The sequence below is a fragment of the Lathyrus oleraceus genome, chromosome 7 (genome assembly GCF_024323335.1).
Source record: "Lathyrus oleraceus cultivar Zhongwan6 chromosome 7, CAAS_Psat_ZW6_1.0, whole genome shotgun sequence".
NCBI classification, from domain to species: domain Eukaryota; kingdom Viridiplantae; phylum Streptophyta; class Magnoliopsida; order Fabales; family Fabaceae; genus Lathyrus; species Lathyrus oleraceus.
Window position 1 is genome coordinate 356,707,137 of NC_066585.1, and position 22,979 is coordinate 356,730,115.

The window sequence follows — 22,979 nt, forward strand, 5'->3', positions numbered from 1 at the left end:
GTCGCCATTTTTCTATAGTGGGGTATTCGTTACCTTATGGTTAATTGACTAAACCAAAAGTATACATACAATTCGAGTCACCACCGCACTATTATTTGTCTAAAGGAAAGGCTAAAAAGCGATCAAAAGCCAAGTAAGAAGTTTTATCAAGTCAAAAACTAATAAAAATGTCAGAGGTCTAGGTAACGGGGTTGGGTATGAAATGGGACGGTTTTAAGCACCCAAAAAATCCTTAGTACTCTAAGGGAGCCCTTTTTGCAAATGTGTGTTGTAGGTTGGTATTTGTGAAAATAGGTGCAAAAGATTGAGGGGATGAGAAGAGAATATACAAATTATTTACAATTTTGTTGTTTGAATGGATGAAACCATTGCCTACGTACCATCACAAAGGTAGGATCAAAACCTCGTAGTTCGGGGTAAAAATCTCAACAGATTGGTGAATTGATTTGATCAAAAGCCTTAAGGTCATTTGTTATCAAAGGGAGAAAACTCAACCTAAACCAACAATCCACCATGTGAGGAGAGCATCAACATACTAGTGAGGGATTAACCCTATAATAAGTATGGAAGACTTATAGTCCAATCATTAAGGATAAGGTCAGGTTTACATCAACCACTATGATAACTCAAACTTATGGCTAATGTTTATGAAAAGTTTTAACAAAGGTAGCCATTGGAACCACAAAAGAAAACTTGAAGTGAGTTGTATTTACAAGTTAGGTTTATTTACAAAATGAAGTCAAAGTTGGATCAAGATTCATTCACAATGAGTATTAATGAAAAGATTTTGAAAAGTCAAAGGCATAAGGCCTAGGTTTCTAATTTGAAAATAATGTCAAAGTTTGCACAAAAAGAGTTTGGCTTGGGTTAGAGTCAGGAGAAGAAGAGAAGGGCTAGTCCTAAAGCAAACAAAGATAAGAGAGAAGATAAAACCCTTGGAGTGCCTTTTCTTGAGATCATAGAGATGATTCAAGATGCTCCTTTCCTTTGGACTTAGCAAACAACAAGCAATCACACAAATTTGGATTCAAGCTCCTAGGATCTCCATTTGGCTTGTCTCTCCTAACTTGGCTACTTATGACAATGGTCCTTCTTACTATCTCCAGATGGAATCCCTATCACACAAGAGAAAACTTCAAAAAGTTCACAACACAATAAGAGGAATAAACAAAGAATTAGTTTAGATTAGGGGTCCTTGGAAGTCAACTTCAAGATTTAGCATTCTAAAGGCATGAGGTCTGGTTGCTCTTGAACTCCTTTAAGCATAGGTAAGGTCCTAATTCTAAGTCCTTTCTCCTTTTTGCATTGGGTACACACAAACAAAAACAAACAACCATAAAGCAACAATATATTTATATACAATAATGAGCTCAAATGAGAAAAAGGAAAATGGCATAAACATTAAATATGTGCTCAAGTGAGCAAAATGAAAAGGCAATATGAATAAATGAGCAAGAAAGTACATTGCATTAAAGTAAATTGCAAAAAATTAAATGCTCAAATTAAAGTTAGTAATTAGTGGTTATATTAGTGTGTCATAAGATAATTTCGCGCTATGTTAAGCAATCGTAAGTGGACTAATGTAGTAGTCACACCTATCTGAGGCCGGTCAATAAAACTATAGGCAACTAAACACAAGTTACAGATCATGACTAGTAAGCCAAGCTCCAAAAACTTGCCATGCCAAAAGAAAAGAGGAAAGGTCTTGTATGGACTTTAGGTTTTTTGCTTGACCAAGAAGCAACCATCTTGGACACAAAGCAACTCACTTGATCTTGGATCAAGTTGAGTTTGATTTGGATCAAAGAAGGGTAAGCCTCTCATATGTCAAGACCAACCATAAGACATTAACTCATTGGCCAAAATAAAAAGAAAATGAGATGGAGATGAAATGGATAAAAGGAGAATTCAAATGTCAAACACAATTGGTCAAAAGTGAATCAAATCATCATCAACCAATGTAAAATAGAAGAGGAATGAAGATTAGAAGTCAACAAATCAAACATATTTTTTGGTATTTTTTTGGAATTAAAATAAATGCAAAAATAGAAATGGACAAAATATGGTCAAACCTCAAATTCCATTCAAATCAACTTAAACAAGTCAAATTAAATTCTCATAGGTCTAACATGGTCAAAAAACGTTTGACAAATTTTTTCAACAATTTTTAAAATTAGAAACTATTTTAAAACAATTAAAAACAAAAAAAATAACACAATATGAATTAAAATCTCAAATAAATCTCAAATCATTTAAAAAATTGATGAGACTATTTTCATTGACTCATCATGATCCATATGTGTTAAGAAAAATATTTTTGGAATTTTCAGATATCAAAAAGTATTTAAAATGAATTAAAAACTATTAAAAACCAAATAATTCACAAAAAATATTAAGTGAAGTCACAAAAATAATTAAAAATCAAAATATGAAACTAAATTTTTCAAGAAAACTTTTGCCATTGGTCTCATATTTTTGTGACTTCAAATAAAATATTTATGAATTTTTGAAAATAAAAGGAATTAAATGGAATTAATCAGAAAATAAAAAAATAGCAAAAATCAGCGCCCACTGGATCCGTCTCATTAATTGATGTGGCATAATCACACGGCTTAGAATGAATGATTTAGGATACTAACATACGCTCGTATATGCATCAAATAATTAATGAAATAACTTACCTTGATTTAATTTGATCATAGGTTGAGGTTGCTTCATGAGCAAGACACAGTCAATGCACAGTGAAATTAGGGTTTCCTTGGGAAACAATCCTCAAGCCCTTTGGGTTATCTTGATCAAATTGGCAAATTCAGATACTTGGGAGACATATATGATGATTAGGAGCTTTGTGGACCATTGTCATTCTTTTTCTCATCTTCATCTAGCCACTTCATTGAGCTTAGGAATTTCCTAGGAGCATTGTGAGCACATGATCACTTAAGCTTCAAAACAAAAAGAGTTAGTGACATATTTTTGTGCTTTTGGTTAGTAATCAAAATAAGAAAAGAAATAATATACAATTCAAGCATGCTTGGTGGTCTCAAACCAACTCACACAAGTCCCACCCCTAGGGTAAAGGAGCCACACATGCTATGATCTTTGAGGCAATGCAATGAGCAATGATATGATGCCATGAGGGATCTTAGGGTCAAAATTAGGGTCTTACAGTACCCTAAATAAATTTATCTAAGTGTGTAAGACTCTAATCAAAATAATCAGATAGACATCCATCAGATACAGGTAGAAGTTCTGAGATATCACTCAGAAGATACGCAAGCAGAAACTCTTCTCAAGTGACTTGTGAATTCTATATACTTGAGAGGGCTAAGAGATCCTTATTCTCTTAGACGATCGTTTATGTAATCTTTGAAGATTAGTGGATAAAGTCCTTTTTAAAGGCGAAATCACCTTGGCCGGGTGGACTAGAGTAGCTTTGAATTTCAAGCGAACCAGTATAAAATTCAATGTTGATATTTTTGGTTCAGCGTGTGTCTCTTTTCCAAAAAAAATGATTATCGTTAAAACAATTCAACACCCCCCCCCCCTTTCTTGTTTTTCTCTACCTACAATTGGTATCAGAGCTTCGGCTCTGTTATTGATTTTCTAATCAAAACACTTAATAGTGTAGAGAGATCCAGCGTGACAAAAAGACTATGGCCAACACCAATGAAAGAGATAGTTACAATGCTAAACCCCCAATCTTTGATGGAGAAAAAATTAATTACTGGAAAGAGAGAATCAAAAGTTTCTTTCTGGGTTATGATACTGATCTATGGGACATAGGTACTATTGGCTATACACCTCCTGTATTTGATGTTGGTATTCCTATTTCCAGAAACAAGATGACAGATGATCAGAAGCGGGACTCCAAGAACCATCACAAAGCCAGAACGATACTGTTGAATGCCATCTCCTACAATGAGTATGAAAAGATCACCAACAGAGAAACTGCTAAAGAAATACTTGACTCTCTGAGGATGACTCATGAAGGAAATTCACAAGTCAAAAAAACAAAAGCTCTGGCTCTAATTTATAAGTATGAATCCTTCAAGATGGAGGACGATGAAGCTATAGAGGTAATGTTTTCTAGATTTCAAACCTTAATTGCAGAACTCAAGGTTCTGGACAAAAGGTACACAACTGTAGATCATGTCAAAAAGATTGTCAGAAGCCTACCAAAGAAGTGGAGACCCATGGTCACCGCATTAAAATTTTCAAAGGATCTGAACAACTTCAGCCTTGAAGAACTCGTCAGCTCCCTCAGAAGTCACAGGATAGAACTTGAGGAAGATGAGCCTCAAAAGAAGAATAAATCTGTAGCCCTGAAATCCAAATCCGAGAGACGTAAACCAGAATGGAACAAAGCCCTCCAAGATGATGAAGAAGACAATGACCACTCTGAAAAGGAATACTATGACGATGAAGAAGAGTTATCCCTTTTGAACAGAAGATTAAAACATCTCTGGAGAAAAAGGAATAACAACTTCAGAAGACAAAGACCCAAGGGAGATCGCTCAGAATCAACTTTCAGAAGCAAATCAAACAAAGAGGTAACATGCTATGAATGTAAGGAAACATGTCATTACATAAACGAATGCCCAAAGCTTAAGAAAGAATGCTCCAGAAGAAAAAGTTTCAAGAAAAACTCCTTTAAAACCAAGAAGGGACTCATGGCCACCTGGGACGACACTGAATCTGATTCCTCTGAATCAGAATCAGAAGAACTGGAAAATGTTGCATTCATGGCTACCACTTCTGGAAATTCATCAGATGGAGAGACTGGTCCTGAAGAGGTATTTTCTGACCTTTCTCGCTCTGACCTTGAATCATGCCTTTCTGAATCTTTAAACTCATATCAGAAACTTAAACAAAAATTTATAGCACTAAAAAAGGTCCTTGAAGGAACCATCGAAGAATGTAATGAGCTTGAGATAGCAGTTTCGGAATTAAAGAATGAGAATTTAACTCTGACAAAAGAAAGAGACTCCACAAATAAACAATGTCTAAAACTTGAAGAAGCTTTATCTCAAGCCCAACAAACTTCCAACACAATGATATATAAATATGAAAAATATTTTCAAAAGTTTCTGAAAAATGGGATAGAAAGAAGCAGAATCGCTTCCATGATTTATGGAGTCAGTCAGAATAGCAAAAGAGGAATAGGATATGATCCTAGTGAAGATAAATCCTCTACAGATGACAAACCCAAATCCCCATTTTCTTATCACTACACACATGCACAAGCATGACGTTTTACTAATGCTAGAAAACCCAAAGTCTTAAGACTCTCTGGGAAAACTAATAAAAGGACCCAAAAGATTCTGGGTACCAAAGGATAAGATTGTTTATGTTGCAGATATCCTATGCAGCAGAGTTAAGACACCAGTCATGGTACCTGGACTCTGGATGCTTGCGACACATGACGGGAAGAAAGCATATGTTCCAAAGCCTGGAACTTAAAGATGCTGGCATCGTAGGGTTCAAAGGCAATCAGAAAGGAAGAATCAGAGGCGCTGGAAATATTGGTAATGGATCTCTTCCCTCTATATCTGATGTTCTCTACGTAGAAGGATTAATGCATAACCTGTTATCAATAAGCCAATTAATTGATAACGGTTATGATATAATCTTCAATCAAAAAACATGTAAAGCAATTAATCAGAATAATGGAACAATTCTTTTCACTGGCAAGAGGGAAAACATTATTTACAAAATAAATCTTTCAGATCTAAAAGATCAAAATGTAAATGTTAAATGTCTATACATGAAGCGCAATTGGTATGGCATATATGCTTGGCCCAAATTAGCATGAGAAAAATCTCTCAGCTAAATAAACTCGAGTTAGTCAGAGGTGTAAGTTGTAAATGCGCCTAAGTGGGGGGGTGAATTAGGTGGTTAAAAATTCGTCGATCTTGTTTCCGGTTTTTGGTTATTTTTCTTTTAAGTGCGGAAAAATAAATTGCGGAAAGTAAAAAGACACCGGAAATTATAGTGGTTCCCTTCACAATCCGAAGGTACATCCACTCCCCTTTCGACTCGAAAGAGATTTCACTATAGTTAGAATTATGGTACAGCCTACTCACACTAATGGTGATGCTTACTATCTAACCTATAGGTAAACAAGTGTATGAAGAACAATCCTCTTCAACACTAACCCTTGTGTCCAACAATCCTGGATCACAAGTCAAACAGAAATAAATCTTTTTGATGATTTTAACAAAGTGTAGTATTATCAATCTTCTCTTGATTGATCTTCTCCTTAGATAAATAATTCACTCAATGAATAATATACAAGTGTTCAAAAATGGAATGAGATGAAAATTTGATTATGAACACTTTTATGAAATATTGAAGAAAGTATGAAAGAGTGATTATCTTAAGTTTTTATGAAAATTCTTGGAGGTGAAAATTCATTTTAAAAATTCAAGAATTTATATTGCCAAAACACCTTTTCAAAGAGGTATAAATTTTTCATAAAAAATGATGAAAAGGTACAAGTTTCTGGAAATTATTTTTCACTGAAACGAACAGTGTTAACCGGTTAACCAAATGGGTTAACCGGTTAACGCATATAACATTAACAAAGAATTTCAAAAACTGGGTCGTTAACCGGTTAACCCATATGGTTAACCGGTTAACACTGTTGAAATGCAGAAAAATACTTTAAGAAAAATGTGTCTTTCATTTCAACATGTTAACAAATTGTTATGTTAAAAATGCAAATGCAGATCATGATTGTTGAACACTTGTATACTAATCTAAGAGTGAATTAGATATACCTTAGAAGTGAATCAACAATCTTGCAAACGGTTGACTTGAAAAAGAAGCTTGATCAAAATGTTTCTCATGCATATGTGGCTTGATTACTTTGATGCTTGAATTATCTTTGAAGCTCTTATCTTTTTGAATTGATACATGTTGTCTTCATCAAAATACTTTTTGGATTGAAGCTTGCTTCTACAATCTCCCCCTTTTTGATGATGACAACCAACTTTGAGATAGATGCTTGAAAGTGAAGTTTCTCTAATTTGACTCTCCCCCTATGTTTAAGAACTCCCCCTAAATGAGAGGCATACAAAATTCTGCATAGAGAAACCATTAGAGAAACAAGTCTTCTCCCCCTTTGGCATTAGCAAAAAGGAAGAAACTTATGAAAAAGAAAAGTAGACAAGCATACACACATTATGTGATCATTAGATAAGCATTCAAGAACATAGATAAAACATAATGCTTTAATCTTCTTCCGAACTGTCCTGATTCTCCTCGCCTTCCGCTTCACTACCGACTTCACCTTCATCATCTTCCATGGGAAGGTTGCGAGAACTTAACACAAGGTTTCGAAGGCTTTTGATAGCGCGGGTGGTTTCACGGTGTTGGCTCATCATGGTGGTATATAGGAACTTGTTTGTAATGCCACCCTCCGGAATAGGGAAGTTTGAAGAAGAAGACCCGTCATCATACTTGTACGATCCGTCATTGCATTGAATAATCCCGGTATTCTTCATAATAGTAACGCCGTTGATCTCATTGGTGGTAGTGGTCATAGCCAGAAACGGTTCTCTCCCGATTTCCTTGTCTGTTAATTCCAAAATCCTTGAGATAAGACGACCATATGGCAGCCTTGTTTTGAGAGATAGTTGCTGTTTGAGATGATACATCATAGCAGGTAGCCAATTAATTCTGATTTTGTTCTTCACAGCAAATAGAACCTGCATCTCCAAATCATTGATTTGTGAAAGGTTTGAATCCTTTGGTAGCAAGACATGGCAAATAACATAATGTAGCATTTGATCATCAACCGACAAGTTCTTAGCATAACAGAGTATGCGAGAAGTGCGTTGTCCCGACACAACAGCATCCCTTGGAAATCTACAGATTGAGTAGTAATATTCCCTTTTATCATATTGAGCCCGTTTTCCATCAACATGATTAACACCTTTCCGAAGAAAAAATCCTTAATAGGGAATCCTAAGAGACACAGCCAGCGACCTTAGGTCTGTTACAATTTCACAATCTCTCACAGTGGCAGACAACATATGTTGATCATCATCATTCAGATTCAAAGTGAAATGGTGCAGAAATGATTTTACCAAATCAGTATAAATTTTGCCATTATCAGTTATAAACTCATGCAACCCTTGATATCTCAACAACTCAGGGAAAGTGAAACTAATAGGGATGAAGGATTTGAGATTCACATACTTACTCTTGAGCAGATGTCTAACCCTGACTTTGAAATCCATTCTTCTCTTCTTTGCTGTTTCCATTTTCACTTCTTCCTCTTCACTGCTAGATGCTGACACATGAGCCTTTTCTCTTCTTGGAGGAACCATGGAGGAAAATGGAGGTGCTAGGGTTTTGAGAGGATTTTCGGGATTTTGAGAGTTAATAAGAGAGTATGGTTGAGTGGGGTTTAATGGGTTTTAATATTACTCAAGAAGGTTGAAAGTTGAATGGAATGAGATGAAGGGTTTATGGTGAGTAATGAGGGAGGAGAGAGTTATGAGGTGTAGGTGAAGAGTAAAGTACTTGCACCAGCCATAAACATACATACCAAGATATAAAAAATAAAAATAAAACAATATTAAAAAATCTGTATTTTTACAGCTAACGCAAAGTTGCTGTTTTGGAGGCGTTAAACGGTTAACCTATACCGTTAACCGGTTAACGGACTGAAATTTTCAAAAAATAAATGAAAAACAGCAGCTCCATTTTGAAGAATTGGGAAAAGATTTTTACAAAAAAAATTCACAAAGTATTAGCACTTATCAATACGCAACTTTCGATTTAAAAATATTTTAAAACCGATAATTTTCGGACATGCGAAAGTGAGAAAAACTAAAAACGGCGAAAAAGAAGTGCTAGCATTGCATAACATAAAAATTGAAAATAAACAAATTTTTAGCAACTATACCACATAACAAGTAATTTTAAGACAAGGTTAGATGTCACCTTCATTGAGAATACCAAGTTCTCGCCGAATCTTGAAGAATTGCTCTTTAGCCAATGGTTTTGTGAATATGTCGGCGAGTTGGTTATGTGTATCCATGATCGTAACATCTACATCTCCGTTCAGCACATGATCTCGAAGGAAATGATGCCGGATATCTATGTGCTTTGTCCTTGAATGCATGACCGGGTTCTTTGTGATGTTGATGGCACTTGTGTTATCGCATTTAAGAGGAATGCAACCGAGGTCTACACGAAAATCCAGAAGTTGTTGCTTAAGCCATAAAATCTGTGCACAACAACTGCCTGCTGCAATGTACTCTGCTTCAGCCGTGCTAAGTGCGACACATGTTTGCTTCTTGCATCCCCACGACACTAGTGCATTCCCGAGAATGTGACAGGTACCACTTGTGCCTTTTCTATCGGTCTTACATCCTGCATAGTCAGCATCAGAATAACCAATCAAGGAGCATATACTACCTTTTGGATACCATAGTCCGACGTTCGTTGTTCCTTTGAGATATTTCATAATCCTCTTTGTCGCATTATGCGAAAAACCGGCGGGAAAACGAGACAACATAGCCGCCACCGTGCGTTATTTATCCCAAAAGAGGGAAAGGAAACGCTCGAAGTAAACCTGGAAAAGACATGGTCTCGCGACCAGAGAACGATGGGATCGGGAGTCGGTTATGCGAAGGGAAGGTATTAGCACCCCTACGCATCCGTCGTACTCGACGGGATCCACGCTCAGAAAGAATAGAAGAAAGGTTGCTAGAACTGCTCAAACACCGCACAAGACTGGAAGGAAACACAGAAAGACAAAAGAAACGGGACTCGGCAGGATATCGCATCCTGGGCCTACGTAGTCTGTCAGACGCAGACATCAGAGTCGACGTAGTTCGGGACAGGGGGAACGTGCTCGCTAGGATATCGCATCCTATGCAAACGTATCTTCTCTAACTAACTAGAGAAGAATCAGAGCACTCGTAGCTCGGCTAACGCACGCCAAACAAAACACAAACAGGAAACCGACTGCCAATATCTGGGCTTATGTCAGACTCCAACAAACAAACAAGACACAGGAAACCGACTGCCAATCGCTGGACTTATGTCAGACTCCAAGAAACAAACAAGACAAAGGAAACCGACTGCCAATCACTGGACTTATGTCAGACTCCAGACAAACACAAGAAGACGAAGGGTCTAGATTGCAACTAGGGCAAGAGAAAGGGAAGGTCTCAATCGCAACGAGGGCGAGAGAAAAGAATTAGTGTTAGTTATTAGTCAAACTCGACAAGACATCGCATCTCGTGCCTACGTATCTCATCTGGACATGAGAATCAGAGTTGCCGTAGTTCGGCTAAACTATTCTTGTTGGTTTGTGTTTTTTAAGTGGACAACGTCACTACGCAATCTACCGGATGCTCGACCTTTGGAGACTTACTCACGTGTAGTAGAAGGAGTTAACGTGTCCTTAAGAGGGGATAATGTTTGTTTGTGTTTTAGGAAAGCTCACGCAAGAAAGGAAGTCCTATACGAAGGAACCGTGCTACCTTAATTGACATGCAAACGAGACTACACGGAGTCTAGCAAACCTAGGGGATACAATCACACCACACAAACATATGTAGCATGAAGTAAACATACCAACAAGGGGCTCAAACATCAAGGCTAGGCTTTAGTCGAGGGGTCATGTCAACCTCGACAAACAAGCCAACTGGAAAAGGGTGTTGTTAGCTCTTAACCCTAACATTGAGAGTTAGGGTGAAGCTGATGAAATGGGAAGTGAGCGTAAGACCTCAAAGCTCTTATCCCTGGCCTGGGAGAGCTTCAAACAATAGAAGGTGTGGGAGTTCAGAAAGTAGGAACTCTTCTCCACATGTGACTGACACAACAAAGATTTTGGGTATCCACAATGCATCAACACAAGGTGTGTGAGCAAAGTGAATGACACACTGAATAGCAGGAGATGGATTACACATCTCTTTTATCTGCCAATTGCCTCATAAGAGGACTTTTCCTACTTGGCACAAAGATAAACAAACACAGGCATTGCCTCTTAAGGAGGGCTTCAGACAGGTGCCTGCCCACATAACAGGACAGGTCATCCCGACTACATGAAGTCAGAAGAGTTATACCTTAATGGTTAAGCAACCAAGCAAAGCAAAAGCAAGTTCAAAAGAACTCAAAGCAACTTAGGTACCTGAAAAAATCTAACCCAATCAGTACACAGTTCAATCAATCAAACAGACAACAGTCAATCACATAATCAGACAGATAAGGCATTAGGCAACAATGTGCAAGCCACAAGCCAATAGGCACAACACAAATGACTTGGCATCAACCTACAAAACAACATAAGGTTAGCCAATCATAAACCAATTAATCAACTCAAATGAGTGGACCAATCCAACCATGGCAATGTGCTTCTTAACCTGAAATCCACAATCCAAACAGTGAGTCCAAACCACTAGGTCAAAGCCTAGGGTCAACAGTAGGTCAAATATTCAAAACAGAACATGAAATTTAACATGAATCAACTTCAATCACATATTGACACATTCCAAAAGGTCCCATATCAATATCATTAACCAAAAGCATTTCATGAACCAAGCATGGCAAGGTATGCAAATTGTGACCACATTGTGACATCAGAAGCAATAAATGCACATTAAATAAAAAATGATTCAAATAATCTTGGAAAAATTCATGAGTAAACAAGACATACAACATGATCATCACACCAAAAATTAGAGGCATTGGACATCATTAAGCATGGCAATCACATAGCATAAGTCAAGACAAGCACAACAAGCACATGTGTGACACAAATTGTCACACCAAGTTAGCATAGGCGTAAAACAGAGATGGATCATGGTAAAAACCTCAAACCGAAGCCAAAACAACACTCAACATGTCTATAAATAGTATGCAAAAATTCAGAAGCATTGGACAAGAAACAAGCATTTTGTGATCAAATGAAGTTCAAAGCCCTTTTAAAGCTCCAATATGACCAACCAAAATGAAAAATCTCAATTAAATCAGAAAAGATCCAAATAATTCCAGCAAAAATCATGAGCAATCACAACATCTATAACATGTATCACACAAAAACACAGGGCAATTGGAGATCATTTGGCATGGCAAGTACATCATTCAAGTTGAACATCACAAGGTGTGACACAAATTGTCACACCAACTTAACAAGATCATAAAACAGCAATGGCACATGGTAAAAATACCAAATCAACACCTAAATGTCAAGCAATGTGTCTAGTTATAGCATGAAAAATTTCATAAGCATTGGATAAGAATCAAGCATTTCACAAATGATATAGCAAGGAAAGGACAAATATGGACATGTACTCAAACATCCTAGCACTAAAAGATATCCAGCCAAGCACAATTTTCATTTTAATGATAAAAAATAATAGACAAAATGAGGAACATAATGCAAAAAATTGGAGATCATTTGGTTGAGTTTTCAATTTTAAATGATTTTTTGAAGTTGAGGAAATTTGAAAGATGATTTTGGAGCCAAGGCATGAAAATATGAAGAAAACACAAGGCCAATGAGAATATGCTCCCAGCCGGATTCGATCCATGTACACATTTGAATCACCAAGCGCGCGCTACATCAAAACGATGTAGTTTTGATGTCAAACCCTAATCTGGCGCGCATGCAGGGATTTGAAAATCCGCAGGTAAGGCCTATGCGTTCCGCAGGAAATTGTATACGTTTCGCAGGAAAATCTCCAGCAAAACTGGAGAATGAAGAACACGATGAAGATCATTAAGATCTTCATCCAACTTTTCCAGATTTTTGCCAAATGCTCCAGAATCATTCCTCATACAACATCAAACTTATCATGCCTCATACAACAAGATTCCATGAATCATTCATCAAGAAACAACATCAAACGCATGGATTGAAGGAAATAAAAATCATCATCCAAAACTTCCAATGCACGGATCTAACTCAATTCAACACCAAATCACTTTTTTCAAAGCTCAGGTTTATCACCATTAAAAGATCTACATGATAGGTATAACGAATTGCAAAATTAAAGAGGTCAAAAAACCTACCTCTTGATGAGTAGCAACTGAAATCACGTGTTTCCAAGGTCCTTGATGTTCCAATTCTTCTCCAATGTGCTTCTTGAAATAAGTGATGATGAAATGAAGGCTTGGATGCACACGAATCTTGCTCAATCTTCACTTGCCATGGAAGCTTCACACCTTGAACATGAACAAAACAGACACGATATCGATTTCCTCTGTTTCCACGTGCAAATGTGCTCAATTATAGCTTAGAATGATGAAATGATCAATGGAAAGTGCTTGTGTTTGAAGAATTTTGGAGAAAAAAGTGAGAGAGAATTTTTGAGAATTTGTGAAATCTAGATCTAGAATTGGTAAATGTGAAAAACAGTTATGATTAAGGCTTTATAGTCCATGTTAATCATGTTTAGGGATGGTTTAACGCAAATGCAAATATGATTAGTGAGTTTGTGGTGTAAATGCAAAAATGATATTTCATGCTCCATGCACCTCCATGCACGTGAACAGTGCATGTTCTGGCCCATAATCCACTTAAAAACTTCCCATGCACACTTTGGAAATGATTTGGTATGCTCATGTTACACAAAAATGAGTTTATGCAATTTTTCACAAAAATCTTCATGATTAAACCAATGCCATGCAAATGAGATTTTATGTCAAGTGATGCCATGCTTGGAAAATACATGTTACAAGGATCAATATGCAAAAAGAGCCACTCAATTTGGAGTTTTGGTTTGAAAGTTATACTCATTTGAAGTCTAAACCACACTTTGCCATGTTTGAACCATATCTCATCAACCACACATGAGAAATTCATGATCTTGGACTTTTTGGAAATGGGAGAGAAAGATATTAAACTTTCATGTTGGACAAAATTTAATTTGAGCCTTTCTTGATGGTGTAATCTTGAGTTGAAGTTGGTCTAAAACCTTTCCATTTTTGGAAAGATCAAATTACAGGTCACCTGCTACTTTTGGAAAGTCTTGATCTGACTTCAAATTCTTCAATGTTGATGTTTGAGATGTCAAATGAGACTTGTTTACACATGAATGAGGCATCTCTAACCATCTCCCACCTCCAAATCCACAGTTGAATTGACAGTTGACTTCTGTTGACTTTTTAGGGTTTCAGATGATTTGCACATGGTCTGATGATCCCTGAGCCTCCAATACTTGGCCAAATCACTTCAAAATGATCCTTGAATCTTGTGAACTCATGGGAACCACCCTAAGGCTTTGATCTCATGGAGAATGCTCTTGTTGCCTTGCACAATTGAATCTCCTGACCAGTCTGACTGATGACATGATGGATTATGCAATGGCAATGCAATGTTAATGACCTAAAATGAAAATGTATATACAAATGGTAGGTGCAAATTTGAGGTGCTACACTCTTCACGGCGGTGAGATGCGATTCCTTCGGGTTTGCTTGAAAGCGTGCACACAAACATACACTAAACATAATGTCAGGATGGCTTGCCGTCAAATATAGTAATGAACCAATCATACCTCGATATTTTGTAATATATATTGAAACTCCGTATTCATCTTGATCAACGTATGTTCCGGATCCCATAGGAGTGGACATCACTTTGCAACTATCCATATCGAATCTTTTCAACAATTCCTTGCAATACTTGGATTGGTTGATGAAGATGCCATCCTTGGTTTGCTTGATTTGTAGTCCAAGAAAATAGTTCAATTTTCCCATCATGGACATCTCGAATTCTCCTTGCATCATGATTGAAAACTCTTCGCAAAGATCTTTGTTTGTTGAACCGAAGATGATGTCGTCGACATAGACTTGAGCCAATAAGGTGTTACCCTTGATCTTCTTTATGAACAAAGTCTTGTCAACCTTTCCTTTTACAAATCCCTTTTCACATAGAAAGTTGCTGAGGCGGTCATACCACGCTCTTGGTGCTTGCTTTAAGCCGTATAGTGCTTTCTTCAACTTGTAAACATGTGAGGAATTCTGGAAGTCTTCAAAACCCGGAGGTTGTTTGACGTAGACTTCTTCATTGATATAGCCATTTAGGAAAGCGCTTTTGACATCCATCTGAAACAATTGAAAATTCATAGAACAAGCAAAAGCAAGTAATAATCGAATTGCTTCTAACCTTGCTACCGGAGCGAACGTCTCATCAAAATAAATTCCTTCCTGTTGGTTGTATCCTTGTGCGACCAATCTTGCTTTGTTACGAACTATGATCTCATTCTCATCAAGTTTGTTCTTGAAGACCCATCTTGTTCCTATGATGTGCTTGTTGTCCGGTCTTGGTACAAGACTCCAAACATGATTTCTTTCGAATTGGTTGAGTTCTTCTTGCATTGCTACTATCCATTGATCGTCGCCTAAGGCTTCATCGACTTTGGTTGGTTCTATTTGAGATACAAAAGCCATGTTGAGACAAGCATCCTTGAGATTTAGTCGTGTTACAACGCCTTGGCTAATATCACCAATAACTTTATCGATCGGGTGATCTTTATGAGTTTTCCATTCTTTCGGTAGATCATGATGTTCTTCAATGATTGGTGAGCCATCTCCTTGTGGTATTGATTGAACATTTGAAAGTTCCTTTTGTGACATATCTATTATATCATCATTGTCATCAACAATAATGTTATCCTCTTTCGAGGGGTTAGTTTCATCAAAAGAGACATGCATTGATTCTTCAATAGTAAGAGTTCTCTTATTGAAAATTCTAAATGCCTTACTAGAAAGGGAGTAGCCAAGGAAGATACCTTCGTCGGATTTCTCATCGAACTTACCAAGATTGTCCTTTTCATTGTTGAGGACAAAACATTTGCATCCAAAAATGTGAAAGAAGGATATATTAGGCTTTCTTCCTTTGAAAAGCCCATACGGAGTCTTTTTGAGAATCAGCCGAATGTTGACACGGTTGCTAACAAAGCATGCTGTGCTAACTGCGTCCGCCCAAAAATATTTAGGAAGGTTGGGGTCACTGAGCATTGTTCTTGCGAGTTCCACCAAGGATCTATTCTTTCTCTCTACAACACCGTTTTGTTGTGGTGTTCGTGGTGCAGAGAAGTTGTGGGAAATTCCGTGCTCTTCGCAAAATTCTTCAAAGAATGTGTTTTGAAATTCTCCACCGTGGTCACTTCTTATGGAGGTTATTGAGAGAGACTTCTCATTCTGAATTTGTTTCGCATATTTTTTGAAAGCCTTGAAAGCATCGCTTTTCTGCACAAGAAACAATGTCCACGTATATCTAGAGAAGTCATCAACAATCACTAAAGCGTAAACATTACCTCCGAAGCGTTTCGTTCTTGATGGACCGAAGAGATCCATGTGCAAAAGTTGAAGTGGCCTCGACGAAGATACAACATTCTTGGATTTGAAAGTTGTCTTGGTTTGCTTTCCCTTTTGACATGCGTCACAAAGCTTATCCTTGATGAACTTAATCTTTGGAAGACCAACAACTAGATCATGCTTTATTAATTTGTTCATGTGTTCCATGTGTATATGAGCGAATCTTTTATGCCATAGCCAAGCCTCGTTGTTGTTTGTCATTAAGCATTTTACCTTCAAGGAAGAGTCATCAAAAGAAGTCATAAAAATATTATTAACCCTTTTACCTTTTAGCAAAATGTCATGGGTGACTTCATGCTCTATCACACATTCATCTTTTGAGAAATTGATCCGGAACCCTTTGTCAAACAATTGACTTATGCTAAGTAAGTTGTGCTTTAGGCCTTCAACATAAAGGACATCTTCGATGATGGTAAAAGGAGGTGCTCCAATAGTTCCTACTCCAAGGATCTTTCCTTTAGTGTCATCACTGTATGTAACATATCCCTTGGCCTTTAAAGATAGATGTGAAAATTTGTCGATGTCGCCCGTCATATGCTTTGAACAACCGCTATCAAGATACCATTGATTCGAGGTTGTCTTCAAGCATACCTACAAAACAAAATCAAGTTTTGTTAGGTACCCAAATTGCTTTGGGTCCTTGGTAGTTAGTACCCTTTTTAACCAACACATAATGCCCTTTTGGAACGCTAAAGTTTCGCACATAACAAGCATTAGGTGTGTGCCATTTGATTCCACAATAAAAGCAAGTAGGTTGAAAATCACTTCTATATCTAGGAACATAATTCTTCTTCTTAGCAATCATTTTCTTTTTATGACTTTGATGCATACATTTAGAGTTCTTTACTTTCTCTTTAACAACTTGTTCACTTGCTTTAACAAAAATGGTCTTATTTGTGCTTGGTTTAGAAAACTTAGAATATCCTAATCCACTTTTATCATTAGAGTACCTTTGGTGCTTAAGAATTTCTTCCAAGCCAATTTGACCTTTTTCATATCTTTCTAAAACTCTTTTAAGTTGAACAATTTGAAAAGATAAAGATTCACAATTCTTACATACAAGACTTTGTTTTTCATCCATCAACTTTTGTTTTCCACTTTCAATATATTTTTCCAAAGCAATATTTTTTTCTTCTAAGGATGAAATTTGTTTCTTTTGGGATGAAATACTTTTATACAATGTCTTGCATTCTTTTAAGATTTCATTTATAACATCTTGTGCGTCATTGTCATAAACTGAAAAATTGCTACTAACCTCATCGATTTCTTCATCGGAGTGATGTGAAGCCATAAGAGCCATGTTCGCACATTCATCGCTTTCCGATTCCGAAGATGAACTAATCTCATTATCGTCCCAAGCGAAGTAAGCCTTTTTGTTTTTGAATTCCTTCTTGCCTTTGAATCCTCCTTTCTTTGCAAGTTTTGGGCAATCCGGCTTTATGTGACCTTGTTGTCCACATTCATAACAAGTGACCTCTTGCATTGATGTGGATGCTTCCTTTTTCCTGAAATGTTTATTCTTTTTAGGAGAAGAGGAATTTTTATTTTTATTAAAAAACTTACCAAGCTTCTTCACAAGAAGCACAAAGTTCTCATCTTCGGACGTCTCATCGTCTTTGTCATTTCTTGAATCAACTTTCAAGGCAATTTTCTTGGACTTCTTTTCTTGACCTTCGTGCTTCTCGAGCCTTCCAAGTTCCAATTCGTGTTCTTGAAGTATTCCAAATAGAGACGCGGATGTCATCGTTGAGAGGCTTTTCTTTTCCGAAATAGCGGTCACTTTCGGTTGCCATTCTCTTGTCAAAGATCTTAGGACTTTCAGGTTGAGATCATCATTGGTGAAGGTTTTACCAAGAGCAATCAGGTGATTTGTTAGATGGACGAATCTCTTTTGTAAGGCAACTATAGATTCACCGGGCTGCATGTGGAACATCTCATATTCTTGACTTAGAGTGTTTAGCCTCGATCTCTTCACTTCGGTGGTTCCTTCATGTGTTTCTACCAAGGTGTCCCAAATCTCTTTTGCCGATTTACATTGAGATATACGAAAGAACTTGTCCATACTAAGAGCGCTTTGGAGTATGTTGATTTCCTTCTTCTCATTCAGAATCTTTTTCCTATCATCTTCGTCATAAGTGTTTTTCAACTTTGGGGTACCAACTCCATTCACCACATTCACCGGTTTGTGTGGACCTTCTTCAACTGCTTCCCATATACGTTCCCCTTGGGCCTCAAGATGTGCCTTCATTCTAATTTTCCAGAAATCGAAATATTCTCCGGAGAAGAGTGGGGGCTTGTTGCTACTTCCACCGTCTTTGAAAACCGGGTTTATGCTTGCGGAAGCCATGCTGGATCTCTAGGAACAAGTTACCTATAACTTGCTCTAATGCCAATTGTAAGTTGTAAATGCGCCTAAGAGGGGGGATGAATTAGGTGGTTAAAAATTCGTCGATCTTGTTTCCGGTTTTTGGTTATTTTTCTTTTAAGTGCGGAAAAATAAATTGCGGAAAGTAAAAAGACACCGGAAATTATAGTGGTTCCCTTCACAATCCGAAGGTACATCCACTCCCCTTTCGACTCGAAAGAGATTTCACTATAGTTAGAATTATGGTACAGCCTACTCACACCAATGGTGATGCTTACTATCTAACCTATAGGTAAACAAGTGTATGAAGAACAATCCTCTTCAACACTACCCCTTGTGTCCAACAATCCTGGATCACAAGTCAAACAGAAATAAATCTTTTTGATGATTTTAACAAAGTGTAGTATTATCAATCTTCTCTTGATTGATCTTCTCCTTAGATAAATAATTCACTCAATGAATAATATACAAGTGTTCAAAAATGGAATGAGATGAAAATTTGATTATGAACACTTTTATGAAATATTGAAGAAAGTATGAAAGAGTGATTATCTTAAGTTTTTATGAAAATTCTTGGAGGTGAAAATTCATTTTAAAAATTCAAGAATTTATATTGCCAAAACACCTTTTCAAAGAGGTATAAATTTTTCATAAAAAATGATGAAAAGGTACAAGTTTTTGGAAATTATTTTTCACTGAAACGAACAGTGTTAACCGGTTAACCAAATGGGTTAACCGGTTAACGCATATAACGTTAACAAAGAATTTCAAAAACTGGGTCGTTAACCGGTTAACCCATATGGTTAACCGGTTAACACTGTTGAAATGCAGAAAAATACTTTAAGAAAAATGTGTCTTTCATTTCAACATGTTAACAAATTGTTATGTTAAAAATGCAAATGCAAATCATGATTGTTGAACACTTGTATACTAATCTAAGAGTGAATTAGATATACCTTAGAAGTGAATCAACAATCTTGCAAACGGTTGACTTGAAAAAGAAGCTTGATCAAAATGTTTCTCATGCATAGGTGGCTTGATTACTTTGATGCTTGAATTATCTTTGAAGCTCTTCTCTTTTTGCATCTGATGTTCTCTACGTAGAAGGATTAATGCATAACCTGTTATCAATAAGCCAATTAATTGATAACGGTTATGATATAATCTTCAATCAAAAAACATGTAAAGCAATTAATCAGAATAATGGAACAATTCTTTTCACTAGCAAGAGGAAAAACATTATTTACAAAATAAATCTTTCAGATCTAAAAGATCAAAATGTAAATGTTTAATGTCTGTACATGAAGAGCATGAGAAAAATGGCCCAAATTAGCATGAGAAAAATCTCTCAGCTAAATAAACTCGAGTTAGTCAGAGGTCTACCTAAGCCAAAGTTTTCTTCAGATGCTCTGTGTGAGGCATGTCAGAAAGGAAAATTTTCAAAAACTTCTTTTAAAAAGAAAAATGTTGTCTCCAACTCTAATCCTCTAGAACTTCTTCACATTGACCTTTTTGGGCCTGTTAAGACAGCGTCAGTCAATGGAAAGAAGTATGGACTGGTAATTGTTGATGATTTTAGTCGCTGGACATGGGTAAAATTTCTAAAGCACGAGAATGAGTCTCACTCGGTATTCACTAGTTTCTGTTCTAAAGTGCACAACAAATTTGACTCTAAAATCATCAGAGTCAAAAGTGATCATGGTGGCGAATTCAAAAATAAATTCTTTGAAGAACTGTTTGATTCTAATGGAATATCCCATGATTTCACCTACCCTAGAACTCCACAACAAAATGGAGTTGTAGAGAGGAAGAATAGGACACTCCAAGAAATGGCCAGAACCATGATCAATGAAATAAATGTGGCTAACCACTTTTGGGATGAAGCAGTAAATACAGTGTGTTATATTCATAATAGAATCTTTGTATGACCTATTCTAGAGAAGACTCTCTATGAACTGTGTAAGGGAAGAAAACCCAACATTTCTTATTTCCATCCTTTTGGATGCTCGTGTTTTATTCTTAATACTAAAGAACATCTGAACAAGTTTGACTCAAAAGCACAAAAGGTATTATGTTAGGATACTCAGAATGCTCTAAAGGCTATAGAGTATACAACACAGAAACCAAAATTGTGGAAGAATCAATACATGTTAAATTTGATGATAAGCTTGACCCCGAAAAGTCAGAGATAGTTGAGAAACTTGCAGATTTGGAGATAACTCTTGCAGGTTCTGACGAAAAGACTATAGCATCAGAAGAAGCTGAGAAACTCAGTCCAGAAACAACTAAAATCTCAACTATCCAGAAAAGATCAAGAAATCGCCCAAACATCTCTGAAGATTTGATTCTGGGAAACAAGGATGAACCCGTCAAAACAGGGTCAACATTCAAAGTATCTGAAGAAACTCCTTTGGGATTAGTATCTCTGATTGAGCCTACTTCCTGTGTTGAGGCACTTTAAGACAATGACTGGGTTTTCGCAATGAAAGAAGAATTGGATCAATTCTCAAAGAATGACGTCTGGGAATTTGTCCCAAAGCCTAAAGGAACTCATATCATTGGAACAAGATGGGTATTCAAAAACAAATTAAACGAAAAGGGAGAAGTAGTCAGAAACAAAGCACGACTCGTGGCACAAGGTTACAGTCAACAAGAAGGCATTGACTATAATGAAACCTTTGCTCTAGCCGCCAGGTTAGAATCCATTCGTTTACTTGTTTCATTTCCTGTAAATCACTCCATCAAATTATATCAGATGGATGTCAAGAGTGCATTTCTTAATGGTTATATATCAGAAGAAGTGTATGTTCACCAATATCTTCCACACCTTCATCTTCACCCTACTACGTCTTATCATCAGACTGAGAACCTTCTGACCCTCAATCCCCCACACTAGCTTAGCTCCAGGCACGTGCTCTTGCCTCTCAACCACAACCTGAACCAGAAACTAACACTCCAGCACCTGAACAACCAATTCCACCACCATCTGAACAACCACAAACACCACCATCTAAACAACCACAAAATCCACCACCTGAACAACCAACACCACCACCCTCTAATACCCCCACCATACCACCCTCTAAAGACATCATCTTCCCTACCCCTCAGACTCCCACTGACACCACCCAAACTCCACCTTCATCCCCATCCCCCAACTCTGAACCAGATCATACCTTCCCCACCTTAGAAGAAGCAATTGCTTTATTTGTTGAGTCTTTAGTGGAGAAGATCAAGTCTCTATCTGTAAACTCTAGTATCAGTGATGATCCCTCTGAAGTAAGGATTCATTGGAACAGAGTGATTAGATGGATGACCTCTGAAGCCTTCATATTGAAAGGCCTCTCTGAACAAGTCCTCAACGACTTCATTAGAGACACTAGGGTAAGGCTACAGGCTCGTTTGATCAGAGAGGCTAGGGAAAAGGCCAGAAGTATAAGAGAAAGCTCGTCTGGAAGAGGAGCAACGGGTTAGAGAAGCTGAAGAGAAGGTTGTTACTGCTAAAGCTGAGGCAAAAGCAAAAGCCGATGCTGAAGAAGCAACACGTATAGTCGCAGAGCTGTAAAGGCTAGCACTGATGCTCTGACTTAAGGGGAGCAATAAAACTCCGGCTTCGCCCCTATGGTCCTGAAGACTCTGGAAGAACGGCAGAAGGAGCAACAAATTGTGCGAGCAAGGTTGGATCAACAGGACTCCGTCAATAACAACATTCAGAACCTGCTAACTCAACTGCTCCAAAGGATGCCTCCGCCTCCAAACCCTTAGGCAATTAGGCTTCTTTTGTTGTTTTCTTCTTATGTTTTCCTTATGTTTTGTGCTCTCCTTCTGCATTGTTGCTTACCATATATATAATTCGAGTCGCCACCGCACTTTTATTTATCCAAAGGAAAGGCTAAAAAGCGAACAAAACCCAAGGTAAGAATTTTATCAAATCAAAAACTAATAAAAATGTCAGAGATCTAGGTAAGGGGGTTGGTTATGAAATGGGAAGGTTTTATGCACCCAAAACATCCTTAGTACTCTAAGGGAGCCCTTTTTTCAAATATGTGTTGTAGGTTGGTATTTGTGAAAAGATTTGTGCAAAAGATTGGGGGGATGAGAGGAGAATATATTATATTTACAAATTTATTGTTTGAATGGATGAAGCCATTGCCTACGTACCATCACATAGGAGGATCAAAACCTCGTAGTTTGGGGTAAAAATCTCAAAGAAGGATTGGTAAATTGATTTGATCAAAAGCCTTAAGGTCTTTTGTTATCAAAGGGAGAA